This window comes from Bubalus kerabau, chromosome 19 (genome assembly GCF_029407905.1).
Source record: "Bubalus kerabau isolate K-KA32 ecotype Philippines breed swamp buffalo chromosome 19, PCC_UOA_SB_1v2, whole genome shotgun sequence".
Taxonomy (NCBI): Eukaryota; Metazoa; Chordata; class Mammalia; order Artiodactyla; family Bovidae; genus Bubalus; species Bubalus kerabau.
In genome coordinates this window covers 35,692,754-35,708,434 of record NC_073642.1, presented here as the reverse complement: position 1 = coordinate 35,708,434, position 15,681 = coordinate 35,692,754, and the positions used below count along the sequence as shown (strand labels likewise).

General features: G+C 41.4%; 1 protein-coding gene across 35 annotated transcripts in view; it reads left to right on the top strand.

The window, feature by feature from the left end:
- Window positions 1-15,681, top strand: part of STXBP6 (syntaxin binding protein 6) — a 266,713-nt gene that overhangs the window by 82,070 nt on the left and 168,962 nt on the right. The gene's annotated exons all lie outside the window — the stretch shown is intronic.

Sequence of the window (15,681 nt, the reverse complement as noted above, 5' to 3'; positions counted from 1 at the left end):
CCATTTGTATGAAATCCTAGAATGGACACAACTGAAGCTATAGTGACAGGAGGCCCATTGGTGGTTGCCAGGTGGTGGAGCTGGTGACTGACTGCAGAGGAACATGAGGGAATTTCTTGCAATGTTGTAAGTGTTCTATATGCTGATTGTGGTGGTAGTTACTTGGGTGCATGCATACATTTTTTATAACTCATCAAAATACGTACTTAAAATTGTTACATTTTATTATATGTAAGTATATCTTGAAAAAAATTGATTCTTAAAAATGTCTTACAGAGTCACTAGTGGGATGATCATAAGAATTAATTAACTGTCTTATCTCAGTCTGCACCAGAAGAGGGGTAGCAACTATCCTCTCCTTTACGGGTACGAGAGGTTATCTTAGATGGTCTTCTGAGCCCTCGGGCAGAAGCAGCTGTGTATCACTGCAAACCTGTGCTTCCATCTTTCTGACCCGTGTGTCAGTGTGTTCCCAGTTCCTTGTAGCACCGGGCACATTGCCAAGTATAGACACAATAGATGCTTAAACTGAAGCATTGATGGTTCATTTTATTGCTGGTTAGTATTCTACTGCATAGTTATAAAATAATTTTTTATTCACTTGCATATAGATGGACATCTGAGTTCTGACATTTTGTTATTATAAATAATAAAATTGTTATGAACCTCTATGTACATGTCTTTATATGAACATATATTTTTATTTCACAGTCTTGAGGAATTATTCTCTGGGTTGTCTTACTGGTATACTTAACATAACAGTATGCTTTTGGTACTCAGTTCTATCTAAAGAAAACATCTTAGTCTCTTTCTTCTTGGTTGGCCATGGTCAAAGCTCTAAATTTTGCTGGGATTCAATTCAGTTGACAAGTTCAAAACTTTAAATGCATAGCTTACTAAATACCTCATGACAATGTGGACTTTATAACTTGGAACTGTTGGCTCATTCAAATTGTGAAGTAAGCTTTGCCTACAACTATTTCTGTAGTCAGTTGTCTCCTCCATGATATTTGGGCCTGTGAGACCAAACTGGAAACTTGTTAAGAAGTTAATATCAATTTACTCTTAGAGGCCAGTTACCTACTGAACATTCCATAATTTCATATTTAAAATTGATTTTCCTGATCCTGTTTTAATTCAGTATGCATAATGTATAATGCTATCCTTCATATCTTTAAATGGATAAACATGTTTCCTTGGCTGCTGCTCATTATCTCCATAGAAGGAGCATGAAGAAACTTTAAATTTTGTGATTAATACATTCTGCTACATATCGTGTTAAAACTGAGAATCTTAATCTTTTCAAAATGATTTTAGATTTGTAGAGAGCAAAATTCTCTATTAAAAAGAGTCCTGAATGATCTTTGATGAAATCATTTATGTAAAATAGATCCCATGGAAGGTAATGATGTGGGTTAGTATCATTCTTGGCAATAATATTCTTTATCTCCATGGCTACCAGTCCTAGGTGTTTCTTAGAGTAACCTCTAGAACTTTACAGATGCCCTGGTTCCACTTCAGTTCAGTTGCTCAGTCATATCCGACTCTTTGCGACCCCATGAACTACAGCACGCCAGGCCTCCCTGTCCATCACCAACTCCTGGAGTCCACCCAAACCCATGTCCATTGAGTCGATGATGCCATCCAACCATCTCATCCTCTGTCGTCCCCTTCTCCTCCTGCCTTTAATCTTTCCCAGCATCAAGGTCTTTTCCAATGAGTCAGCTCTTTGCATCAGGTAGCCAAAGTATTGGAGTTTCAGCTTCAACATCAGTCCTTTCAATGAATACCCAGGACTGATCTCATTTAGGATGGACTGGTTGGATCTCCTTGCAATACAAGGGACTCTCAAGACTTTTCTCCAACACCACAGTTCAAAAGCATCAGTTCTTCGGTGCTCAGCTTTCTTTATAGTCCAACTCTCATATCCATACGTGACCACTGGAAAAACCATAGCCTTGACTAGACAGACCTTTGTTAACAAAGTAATGTCTCTGCTTTTTAATATGCTGTCTAGGTTGGTCACTTTTCTACCAAGAACTAAGTGTCTTTTAATTTCATGGCTGCAGTCACCATCTGCAGTGATTTTGGAGCCCAGAAAATTAAATTCAGCCACTGTTTCCACTGTTTGCCCATCTATATGGCATGAAGTGATGGGACCAGATGCCATGATCTTAGTTTTCTGAATGTTGAGCTTTAAGCCAACTTTTTCAGTCTCCTTTTTCACTTTCATCAAGAGGCTAAGATTCCACTTAGGCCCTACTAAATACAGCACGAGAGGTAGTGGGGAAACTCACTTGAAAGGGTTATACATGAGATGCTGAAGCTAAGGTTGAGAAATTTCACTGTCTTGGGGAATTCTCTGGGTTGTCTTATTGGTATACCTGACATAATAGGATGTTTAAAGAATACATATTGGTCTCTTTCTTCTTGGTTGGCCATGGTCAAAGTTTTGAATTTTGTTAGGATTCAATTCATTTCAAAAGTTCAAAGCTTCCTTTGGGCTCTGAGGGTCTAGGATTCTGAACCCTCTTGAAAATTTTAATAGCAAATTTCATTCTTGTTTCATATATATCACATAGGGATAAATTCAAGTTGTTAATAATCTAAATGGATACTCAAAACAATTATGAGCATTTGAGAACATTCTTTATAGTTTGCTATTGGAATTACTTTAACCAAAAGTAATTGTCAGAGATCTGGCATAAGAAAGAAATTCTTTTTATTTACTTTCTAAACTCAGACAAGATCTCATCTCAAGATCTATAGCTATTAGAGGAGAGAAAAGGAAAAATACAAGACAGATGAAATTTGACCTTGATAGAAATGATTTATTCAGGAGTGGTGAGCTCACTTTCCAAGAGATTTTATCCAGGAAAAATGAAGAAATCTACATTGAACTCAGAGATGGACAAAGCTATTAGCAATGAAAGAAGAAATACAAGGCAACTATAATAATGAAATATATTTGTTATTCTTTACTATAGAAGTAGTAAATATTGAAAATATCTTTCAGATATTATGTAGATGAAAATAAAAATCATCCTGTCTCCGTTTTGTTGTCTTGTTTTAATTGCAGTTAATCCTCACAATATCCCTACCTTGCTTAGCTGGTGTATATTTCTTTTCCCAGATGAAGGCACCAGTGTCCCAGGTTACCACTTTTGAAGTGACTGAAATCCGCTCAGTCCTTGTCACCCCCGTGGCTGTGCTTGAACTACCACAGCACTTCACCATTTTTTCCCAAGAGGCAGGTGTGGTGTAAAGTGAACCATGTTTTAAAGAGCAGAGTTCTCCCCAACTCTTCAAAATTCATAAAGACATTGGACCGTTTTGATCTCTACTCTATCTACAGTTTGGGCCTGTACTGTGTCTTCTATCTCATTTCCGAGGTTTTTGAGTAATGGACTTTCCTCCATTTGGGATATACATCAGGGTGAAGCTTTTATCTCTTAATTATAGAGATTGGGCATGTAAATCCAGCCCTAAAACTGTAAGTAGCTCTAGAATACAGTGCAATAAAAAGCAAAGTTATTTCCAGTGTCTTGATGATATGAATCTTTCCACATCCTTTTTTATTTAGAAAAATATAATGTCTTCTGTTATACTTCACATTGAGAATTTGGCCCTTTTGTGATATGTGTGGAGACAAATTGGGTTAAAACATTTGCAAGGATAATATCCTTGGTGGTGGTGGTCATTCAGTTGCCCAGTCATGTCTGACTCTTTGCCACACCATGGACTGCAGCACGCCAGGACTCCCTGTCCCTCACCATCTCCTAGAGTTTGCCTATGTTCATTGCATCTGTAATGCTATCTAGCCGTCTCATCCTCTGATGCCGTCTTCTCCTTCTGCACTTGATCTTCCCCAGCATCAGGGACTTTCCCAATGAGTCATCTGTTTGCATCAGATGACCAAAATACTAGAGCTTCAGCATAAGTCTTTCCGGTGAATATTCAGGGTTGATCTCCTTTAAGATTGACTGGTTTGATCTCCTTGCTGTCCAAGGGACTTTCAGGAATCTTCTCTAGCACCACAGTTCAAAGACATCAATTCTTGGGCATTCTGCCTTTTTTATAGTCCGGCTCTCACAACCGTATGTGACCACTGGTTGGTTACATGAAACTTAAAAGAGAGGGTTTTCTTCTGAAACATCTTCTGGCTGAGTAGATGTTGCCACCTGGTGTTATTTGTAAATAACCTTCAGTGTAGCACCTACCGTGACTCCATCGCATGCTTCAGTGCTCAGTACTGTTAGGGAAGCCCCAGCTCCTCTTTGATTTAGGAGTAGTAGTAATACTAATAGTAGTAATAGTATTTATTGAGTAGGAACTCAATAAATTGACCAATATATTGGGCATGGTTCTATGCCCCTTACATATATTAACTTATTTAATCCTTCTAACAATGTTATGAGGTAGATAACAGTACCATCTTCATTTTGTAGATGAGGAAACAGCATCCGGAAGTCAATTGGCTGGCCCAAGGTCATGGGTTTGTGAGTTACAGATCAGAGATTTAAACCCAGGTGGTTTGATTCCAGGCCTATATTCCCTTAGACACTGTGCTCCTCTATCTGTCGGTCTCTTAGGCATAAGAGTTGTATGGGAGAGGTCTTCTCAAACCAAGCATCTTCTCTCACCCTCCCTCACCCGGCTCTAGAGATAATCAGGTTTTGGGATTACTCTACTTTCCTACCAGTTTAGGCTTTGGTTGGCTTTGGCTGGATGGTGACAGTCCTCTACACTGGTATCTGGGCTATTAGGGAAACCCCGCAATAGAGTGAGAGTGTCAGAGGATGTATTTGAGTCTTAGAGAAGATTGATTCCCCTGGGAAGTTCTGAGAGGCTCCTAGAGCACCACCATGTATGAACTTTTCTTCAGTTATGCAATGAAACAAGCAGATGCCTTTAAATGTTTTTAGAGTTTCCCCGATGGTTCTAGATCTTTTTCTGTGAAAAGCAGTAGTAATAATCACTTGTCTTTTCTAAAACCTTATGAATAAGGAGAGTCCAAAATGGAGAACAAAGCACTTAACAGGTGTTATCTCACTTAATCCTCACAATAGCCTTGTGACGTGGCTTTTGTTGTAGTTTCTACTTTACAGGAACTAGCCGGGGTGTAGAGTGGTTGAGACACTGCCCAGGGGCTGGCAGCTAGATGGTGATAAGGCTGAGACTCAAATCTGGGTCCCTTTCCCTCCCATCTGTGCACGTTAAAAAAAAAATAAATACTTTAGGACAGGCCTGGAACCAAGAAACCGAACTCTCCCTTTCCTTAATAACAATGTGGCAACATTCCTTGCACAAAGCGCTTTCGTCTCCAAGGATTAGGAGGATGTGCTGCCGACCGCTTCAGCTTTTCTAGTGGTTTAGCACGCCAACAGAATTTTCTTTTTCCATTCTCTCATGTACGTGTTCCAATACTAAAACCAGATGGAAACAAGGGAAAACTGTTTAACAGAGGCCAGTGCCAAAACATTTCCTTTAAAAAGGAAACTCCATCTGTGCACTCTCCCACCACACAGCCCATGGTGAAGAACAGGGATTTCACAGCTGACTCACTTGTGTTCGTTTTGATTAGTTTTGACTAATTGCAAAGGTAGAGCAAGCGGTGGTTCCGGCGATTGCAAACTAAGGCAGCTCTCCTTCTGGAGCGCGGCTGGCAGGACGCTGGGAACCTGGCCGACATCCTAAACAGCAGCTGAGCAGCAGGCAGGGTTTTAATTCCTGCAGGTGCGTTCTTCAGTGGCCATGATTTTTACCCCTTTTAGATGTTAGTGCTTTTTGCCGTTGTGTTGTGTGTTAAGGGTCATCAGGGTTTCATTTGTCAGTAAGTTGTAGTCAGAGGCTCTTGCATCTACCTCATTCCCCATACTTCCTACCTTCTCCCAGCTTAACTGTGCAGAACACCGGCGTAGGCGCAAGACTGACTCAGGGTAAAATACTGGCTCTACTAGGTCTTTCAAGTCTTTGAGTCTCAGTTTTCTCATCTGTAAAATGGAAATAATATTCATATCCCCAGTTAACTGAACTTTGTGTGTGTGTGTGTATATAAGGCCTGATCCCTAGAAGGTACTCAGTTTTATGAGGAATATTATTACCTTGTCATTCAGTGGGGCATTCACTTGTTCTTGCCATACAGGCATAATCCATCTGCAGTTTTTAGAAAACATGTTAGCATATGTCTGACAGGCTTCTGTGACCCATGTCATGTGGGACACAAATCGCATGAAAACCCAGATTTGTTGTGGGATTTTCCCACCTCTCCTTCCACACTTTTCCCCTTTCCCTCTCAAGGTCACTTTCCCCTCCCCTCTGTGTCCCACCCTGCCAGGGATCTCAAGGTCTTTCTGGCTCCCAATGTCTAAACTTAGCTTCTCTTAATTCTTTGTTCCAAATTATCCCCACTCCAAACTGGGATACTAGGGGACATCTCTCTGCCCTTCCATTTCTGAGAGTTTGAAGTCATTCACTCTAATTTCATGAGTATTTGTGCATTGTTGGGTCTATTGGATGCTGAAGTCCTTGTGTTGAGGCTCCTTTATCCCGTTTTGTAGGCAGATAGAACTGGCTTAGTTGTGGCGTTCCTTTTACTGAAATGGGAGATGTTATTTTCCTACACCTATTTCACTGGATCAAAAGAAAAATTGAAGCAAAATAAAACAAAGCTTTCTTCGGGGTCAATCAAGTGCACTGTTAAGCAAACAGCAGTTGTGGGAGAGGCTGGTGCAAACGCCCATGGACCCAGCTTTGCAGCCCAGATCAGGTTCTTGTTTGCCCAGCTCTTCCCTGTTACCCTTCCTTTAGAGAGACAGAGAAGATGAATAGGGTGATATTCCCATGCCAATTACAGTCATGCTCAACCACAAGAAGAATTTTCCAGAAGAAGCTATAAATGGCCACAAGGACAGTGAGGGTTACTTGAGATCAGATGACCAGTTAGTTACTGTGCGCTGGGCTTAGCTCACATTTCTCTCTGGCCTCTCGTACCATCTCCATGATAGTGCTAACATCGCTAAGTTGTGTCTGTCAGTTTGCTTTCTGTTTATCTCTTCAGACTGCTAGCCCCTAGAGGGCAGGATCTGTGTGCACACACCCCCTCCCTTTGTGGAACAGAGGAAGTATCAGGGAGGAATCAGGCAAAGTCCCTCTGCTGCTGAGATTGCTGGTTTGGGCTCACTTCCTGGGTTGGAGCTCTGGCCTGTGAGCTGGACTGTTTCCTTTCTTTGTTTTCTTTTTTTTAAACTTGCTGTTATTCACACTAAGATGCTGCTGGGTGGTCTTTGAATTCCCTTGGAATTCATCATGTTACTGAGCAGGAGTTTTTATTCTCCTAATGGCCCAGTTGCCCAGAAGAAAATGTTGATTTCTCTGATTCCTTTGCCCTTGAAGAATCATCAAAAATGAGCAATTTCTAAATGCTTCCATTGTAACCTACAGTGGGATGCTGCTATCTCACATTTTCGGAAGAGTTCTGAATGTTTTTCCTAAAGAAAGAGTTCATATTACAGGAGAATAAATGATTATTTAATGAGCACTGAATATATCAAAACTTTCCCTGAATGTTCTTTTCTCTCTAATCATTTTTAGTTCCACATTTCCTCAAAGCCAGCTTTCAAGGGGAAAATGGAGACTCCATTTTTATTAAAAATCTCCCTGACAATATTCATACTATGTTCCTCCCCCCCTCACATACCATTTTAACACAGATTATTTTTTACCCACCACATATGGCTCATATGTAGCTTAGGGTGTAGACCTCGTGCGCAACTACATTTTGATGTTTGTATCAGTTTAACAAACTATGCTGCACTGAGAAGGAAGTGGATTCAAGATGACAAGAGTGTATCCAAGCTTGATTCCTAGAGATTGAAGTTTCTATTCTCATAAGAGGAAGCAATAGAATTGAGTTGTCCTCTTAGATTTTCTGGCTAGTATGAGTCAGCAGCATTTACACAAGTTTTTTCTTTGGTTAGAATCCTTTCCACCTTGTGAATCAAAAACTGTTTTTGATTCATGAATTTTTAACTGTATTTCTTCCTATAAATGTAAATGTGTTCTTTATCAAAAACAAAGTGCCACCAGAAAAAAGGAAAAAATGGGAAAAATCATGTAAAAATTGTGACTTTGTTTCATTTTCACATTTTTTAATACCCTCCGCCTTTTATAATATTCTAGGTAAAAGTTTGCCTTTTTTTCATTTATATGGTAACAATTTTTAATATTTTACCATCTTTATAAGCTTCACTTTAATGGATTTTGGGGTGCCATAGAGTATTTAACCATCTGTTGCTGGATATTTCGTTTTTTAAATTTTCACGGTGAGAAATAAGGAACTTGCTGCTGCTGCTGCTAAGTCACTTCAGTCGTGTCCGACTCTGTGCGACCCCATAGACAGCAGCCCACCAGGCTCCCCAGCCCCTGGGATTCTCCAGGCAAGAACACTGGAGTGGGTTGCCATTTCCTTCTCCAATGCATGAAAGTGAAAAGTGAAAGTGAAGTCACTCAGTCGTGTCCGACTCTTAGCAACTCCATGGACTGCAGCCTACCAGGCTCCTCCGTCCATGGGATTTTTCCAGGCAAGAGTACTGGAGTGGGGTGTCATTTAGCCTTAAAAAAAAAATACCCATCTTCGAGATGAGGAAATTGAGGCACACACAGATAACTTATGAGAGGAAATCTCCACATTGCTTCTGAATGGTGGAGGCTACTGAAATCTCAATGCTCTGGGGGCCAAAATGCTGCTGCTGCTGCTAAGTCACTTCAGTCGTGTCCGACTCTGTGTGACCCCATAGACGGCAGCCACCAGGCTCCCCCATCCCTGGGATTCTCCAGGCAAGAACACTGGAGTGGGTTGCCATTTCCTTCTCCAATGCAGGAAAGTGAAAAGTAAAAGTGAAGTCGCTCAGTTGTGTCAGACTCTTCGCGACCCCATGGACTGTAGCCTACCAGGCTCCTCTATCCATGGGATTTTCCAGGCAAGAGTACTGGAGTAGGGTGCCATTGCCTTCTCCGGGGCCAAAATGAGCTTATCCCAAAACCCATGTTTGTCAGGACTCTCTAAAAGTAAAACATCCTATGACTCTGTGTGCTTAACAGCTGGTTAATCATCTCCATGATATGTAACATAGTTCTAGATCAAGTTCTCCCTGAGCTACATAAGATGCCTGCTCCCTTTAGGTGGTGGTGGTGGCAGCTTAGTCGCTAAGTCGTGTCCGACTCTTTCGACCCCGAGGACTATAGCCTGCCAGGCTCCTCCGTCCATAGGATTCTCCAGGCAAGAATACTGGAGTGGGTTGCTCTCTTTAGAGTTAAGGCATTATGTGATTTTTCATGTACATTTGCAGGTGTGTGTGTGCTCACTGGTCTAACACACATACACACACCCATGCAGACACACACACATAAACACACATACATCTATGTTTGGAGAGAAAGAGAGAAGGTATGTGTCTTACCTAGAGTCAGCCCTCATGTTCCTTCAAAGAGACAGCTTTTTGTCTGATCTTTTTGGTCTGGTTCATATACTAATTCATTTGACATCTTCTATATTGTTGTTAGATGAGGGATGGGGAAATGATAAATGTCAGCCAAACATATGATGCTTTCTTTCCTAGGTCAGTGCATTTCCTTAATGATTCACGTCTGACATTTTATTAGATTCAGCATTTGACTCTACGGAGCAAATTGGATGAGGGAAACTAGCATCTTAGAAATTTTCTTTTAGAACTCTAGAATTTTATAGCTAGGAGAATCCTTAGTCATTCTCAACACAGCACCAACATTTATATGAAAAAATGAGGCCCAGTGGTGTTGGATGGCTTAGCTAGTGTCACTGAATCACTACAGTCCAGCAAAAGAAGGAAGAAAGTGTGCCCAGATCTTCTTACCAGATTTGTTTTTGACCTTGACCTTGGGAGTGACTTTGGGGTTAGATGAGACAGAGATGGAATTTGTAGCTAAACTGAACTGGAAAATATATCTCCGTGCCGTTCCTTTTCACATCACTATGCAGGGGCAATTTGTACCACTCACTCTTGGAAAGAGCTTGTCAGGTGCTAACCAAGGAAGTGGCTCTGTCCCTTCTAGGGTCTGGGTATTTAAAAAAACTGGGCATGGGTTAGTGTAAAAAAACTGGCCAAATGTGTAGGCTTATCTCACTTCTCTCTCTTTCTCCTGGGCTTGGGGACCCATAAAGTGGAGAGTGCTCTGTGAGAGTATTTTTGAGGTGAAAAGCCAAGATGTCAGTTGTCTCCAAATGTGATGCACTACCTGATCCATTGGGTTAAGAGAAGAAAATGTTAGGATTTCTATTTAAAATGTAATTGTTTTCTAATTTATATCCTTCCTGTATGCTTTATAATTGCTATAATTTAGGGCTGTAGTTCAAGCCTGTAATTTACAAGTGTGGCTATATTGGCAGTTAATACTCATAATTTTTATTGAGAGGATGCATAGTCAAAAATGATTGGAGAGGCCCAGCTAGAGCTGTGGTGGTTGGAAGCTTTTGCTACAATAATAACAACTTCTGGCTGGTGAACCATAATCTACTGTTGTAAAATTTCTGGCTTCAGAGGCAGTTGTCCAAAGCAGTGAGCATGGAGTTGCCCTTTGAAATCAGTCTAAGCCCCACTTACCCACCTGCAGTGATTGCAAAGCTTTTCAGAAGGTAAGAGCCAGCTGCTGGGCCAGCCAAGTGTCCTAACACAGGTGAGGGTCTTGGCACAGTGTGTGGCCCTTGGTAGTTGCAGACGATGGCTCTCCTTTTGGAACCTGAAATCTGTCTGAGAAGTTACATGTTTCGGTTCTAACCTTAGGTGTGATTTGCATGGCTCTAAACAGCTGTGGCTTTGCTTTACAGTGTCATCAGGTCCGACCTGGTTGATTTAGTTCGGAAGCTTCTTTTCCTTTTGTCCTATTTGAAAAAGGGAAACCTGTGTTTCCTTTCTGGACCTGACGTTTATGGGTTCATCCAGGGGAGCCTCATTCTTTGCCAAAAGGGCAATGTCCTTGGTTCCCATATGAGCAGTTCTGTTGGTTGGTGCGTTTCCTCTTTCATACATTATTTTTCTTTATTTGTCACTTGTTACGCCTCATTGGCTGGAGCTGTAGAGACCATTCATTTACTTAGAACATGGTTATGTCACTGTTCTTTGGGAAAGACATTTTTTGAACTTAAATTCAAATACTAAGTTTGCAAAAGGTGTTCAGAAGTATCATACCCTACCTAAAGGCAAACAGAAGTCAGAATATTCCCTTTTCTATAGGATTTGGAACTTTTAAAAGTATCACTTTTGTTTCCAGAAATAGTATAAGTCTGAGTTGCAGTTTGACTTTCTGTGTGTTTTTCAAGATGGTCTTTACCACCACCATCCCCCCATTCCCCTTTCTCTATCGCGTCTCACTTCAGGGGTCCTGTTCACCTCTTCTTAGTTCCTAATATTCTTTGCCTCCCAGACCCTCCTTTTTTAACCCATCACTATGGACCGCTGTTTCCTCGCTCTGAAATCACTCTCCCCCCTCACCCATACTGTTCAAAAGACAATTCCTCGGAGTGACCGATCTGAGATGTTAGGAGAGAAATAATATAAATTACGAAAACCTTTATAGACCGATACATGGTCTGAATACCTTCCCTGAGGGCATTTGTATTTGCAAAACATGGCAACCCCTCTAAGACTACTGTGACTGATGGTAGAGCATTTACTGAACAGCTGTAATCGCACACTTTATGCCTTCTCAGACAATCATATCTGGGGTTGATAGACACACTGAATAAACACGTGTGTTTATTATTAAAGCATTTTAATAATTATTATTATTTAATAATAAATAAGCATTATTCCATAATGCTTTATTTCCTTATGTTTGTATTAGAAACATTCATTCATTTGCTCAACATTAATACTTAAGGACTCCTGGTTGGAACCTTTTGAATGATGACAGTTTTTACCTTGAATTTTAGAGGACAGCCTGTTAAATGGACTTTGCTTTCATTTAATTTGGCTGTTCTTGGTTTTTTGCATTTTTAACCAAGTATTACAGGGGGAAAAAAAATGCAACTTGATACTAAGGAGACTTACATCACTCATATTCATAAATTGACTTCCTAACCAAGGGCACTTACAATTATAAATGCCTCCTTCAGTTTCAAAAAGTGTGTTTGTGGTTTGTTTTTTTTTTTTTAAATCACTGTTAGCCAGTCTTCCAGATAAAATTCTCTGGCTTTGAGACTGTGATATGATAGAGGTTTCATTGCCAAGATTTTTCTACATAATATTTCAAACTCTCTTCCTTCCAAAATCTGACTTTATTTTGAGCTACAGTACAGCTCTGTGAATGTTGAGGTCAGAAGAAGAAAGAAATCTTCCCCATAAAATGAGCTTTTTGAATCTGGACCAGAGGTACCTCACAGGTCACAAGCAAGTGGGGGAGAATTTTGCAGGAATGAGTTTACATTTCCCTGTGACCAGTTTAATTTTGACCAAGAGGCAAGAATAGGATGGTGGTACTCAGAGTCTTTTAAGGATACAGCACTTGGCATTCTACAGTGTAGTTAGTATCATAAATACGTTGGTCTGTGCAGTATTGAAAACAAGATTTGGATTGGAATGATTTACTTAGACTTAAGAGTTGGCGACTCTAATTTTAACCTAACCACATTGAGTCCAATTAGAACTTTCAAGTTTTACTTTGATGAGAGGTGCCTGGAGAACGTCATTTTCCTAAGTGTCTAATAGGTCTTATAAAGATAAGAGTTGTCTTGTGTATGTTGGCAAGTCAGATACACTGTGATAAGTTCCAGAAGCCCTCCTGATTTGAGGCTTTTTGTCACACATAGTGTAACAAATGGGGAAAGCCTGGGGCCCAGAAATGGCTAATCCAGTGATGGGTCTGTGTGCATAATCTGTTTCATCCATTTTTAGGATCCAAGTAACCAGAAGTAACCCTGTGTAAGCACAAAAATTTTGGAGACAGAAAAAAATATGGATTTGAATCTTGGCTCTATTACACACTGGTTGTATAACCTGTATAACCTAAAGAGAATGAGCTTGGCCTGGTTGAGCCTTGTTCCCACTTAAGTAAAATAGTGGTTAAAAATAACTATCTTGGTGGACTGTTAGGAGAATTGAAAAAATTGTTTGAGATGAGATATATAAAACACCTTGCTTGGCCTCAGACTATAATAAATGCTTAATAAATGTTAATTTCTTCATCATCCTCATCTGACATTTTGAAGTGTTCTTCTATTGGTGACCAGAAATAAGAGTCACTGGTCATCTGGCAGAGACTGAACTAAAAAAGGCAAGAAAGCAGCGGCTGGTGACTTCACACATGCCTCCAGCAAGAATGGAAATTTTGTGGAGGGGCCAAAGAGGGTTTCTTGTCCAAGGAATCTGACACACCTTAGGAGCTTGATCACAAGTTTTGTTACTGTCATTCTGATGTGTATCATTCTGAAGATGGAAATTATATCTTTTCTGAAGAGCAAATAAGTGACAAGTTTCAGTTTAAAGTGAAAAGGTAGGATGATACTTACCATCATTAAATACGCTGAAAGGTTTGATGTAGTGAACACATAGGAGGGCTCAGGCCCTGCTCTGTGTGAAGCTCAGCCGTATCCCATTCAAACTGTGGCCGCAGGATGCTCCAGACCTGTGTGAATCACCGACCTCAACTAGGCAGTGGGAACACTTCATACCTTGTGGGCATGCTGTGGAAATTAAGTGCACCTGCCAAGAGACTGGCACAGCAGAGACCTCAGTAAATGCTGGTCGACAGCAGACTAAGCATAGTGTCTGTCTGTGTGTCTGTATGACGCACAGAATCGTGAAAAATACAGCTCCATCCTCAGAGAGCTTAAGAGCCCTGAGAATACCCTGGATGCTTAAACAGCAGTACATTCAAGGGAGGAACACAATGGGACCCACCCTGACTGCCTAATGGCTATGCTACCTGTTGACATCAAGTGCATGGCCCTGGCATTAGCATGAGTGCTGGCCCTGTTAAGAGTGGAGTTTCAGTATCTTGTTTAGAAGGTATAGTCAATCTGTGTGTTACAAGAACAAAGCACACAGATACCAGCTCGGTCGTTTAGCGTGAGGTGTTTTTTTTTTTTTTTTTTTAAGCTGATATACTGTCAATTTTAATTTTCTTCTTCTTAAAATGTCATTGTTTGGGTGGAGAGCCTTAAACCCCCACAGGCAGCAGGCAGTCTTCACAAGTCTGTACGCAGCCATGGCTTTAAGCTGGGCAGCCAGTCCCTAAAGAACTTGGGTTCCCTGCAGTTTGATAAAAAGCTTTAAGGATAGGAAAAAACCTCTGAAAGCCAATTTCTGGTTTATCATTCTATTTTCTCCTGGTTCATTTTAATGCAAACTAATACCATTCATTTGGGTTTTCTTCTGTCATTAAAAGCTTTAAAAGCCAAAGCTTGCCTCTGAGGACTTAGTCTGTAGCGTCGTGTCCCTGATGAGAGATCATTTCCTCCATCCTGGTAGGCAATGGCAAGCCCTCTTCTGTGGATGGGCCAGCCTCTGGAACTTGATCCTAACTCCTTACTGAGGGCTTATTCTTTTCTGTGCAACTCCAGTCTATTCAAAGGTGATTCCCCTCCTGCCTCTTAATTACATTGACCCACATGATCAAACAGCTAGTTGGCAATGGTATTTGGTAAATACCTAGTTGGCAATTCATGTTCAATTACTCAGTTGTTTGCCTGTTGGAAATTAAATGCCCTCTTATGCTTCTGGATGCACATGGGGATTGACAGCCAGTAGCTGCACGATGTAATGGAGAAAAGAACTGGGGCTTTGCAGTCAAGCAGGCTTGAGTGTGAGTCTTAACTGGCGTCTGCTGTGTGATCTACAAGTACCTTCCCCTCTCAGTGCCTCGGTTTCCTCAGCCATAAAGCTGAGTGTTCGTGTGGTTGTAGAGATTAGAGATGGTACGTGTGAAGCACCTGGCATGTTTCCTGGCACACAGTAGGTGTGTTGCATGGCAGCTGCCGCTACTGTGGTCATCGTCTTCTGCATGTCTGCCTGGTTGGTTGGGGGCCCTGGCCCTGGTCTCTGTGGAGAACTTGCTGAGGGAAGCAGGGCCAGATCCTGGAAGCCCTGCAGACTGCGAACTGCTGTGTCTTGAGGAGTAGCCTCACTGCCTCCTCACAGCCACTGACTGCCCCCCACCATAGGCCTGATACCCAGGTTATTGCCACGGAGGGCTATGACTCCGTCTCACTTTGCTGTTTGGACCGAATGTCTGATTGGTGCTGCTGGTGAGAGTTCTGTGCTTTCAGTTCACCCTGCAGATGTGTCCCAAGTGGCTGGGGTACCTACCTTCCAACCTCTTTGTCCTGATCAACAGAGGAAGCAGCCAGGACCCCAGAGGCCAGATCCAAAAAGATGATAAGCCTTAAGCCTTTTCCTTCCCCCTGTGTGGTGAAGATGGAGAAGGTGCAGCTGGAGGGTGGCTGTTGTGGCAGCCAGAGCACAGGGATTTGTAAGTGCGGCTTGTGGAAGCTTTGGCATCAGACGAGGACTCCCATGTCAAGTGAGACAGCAACCCTGGGGGGTTGATCACCTTAACATACATCTGCCAGAATCCCACTAGTCCTTCGACCATTTAGAAGGGGATGACTAATTAGACATCTTACTAAGGATGTTACTCTCCCTTCCT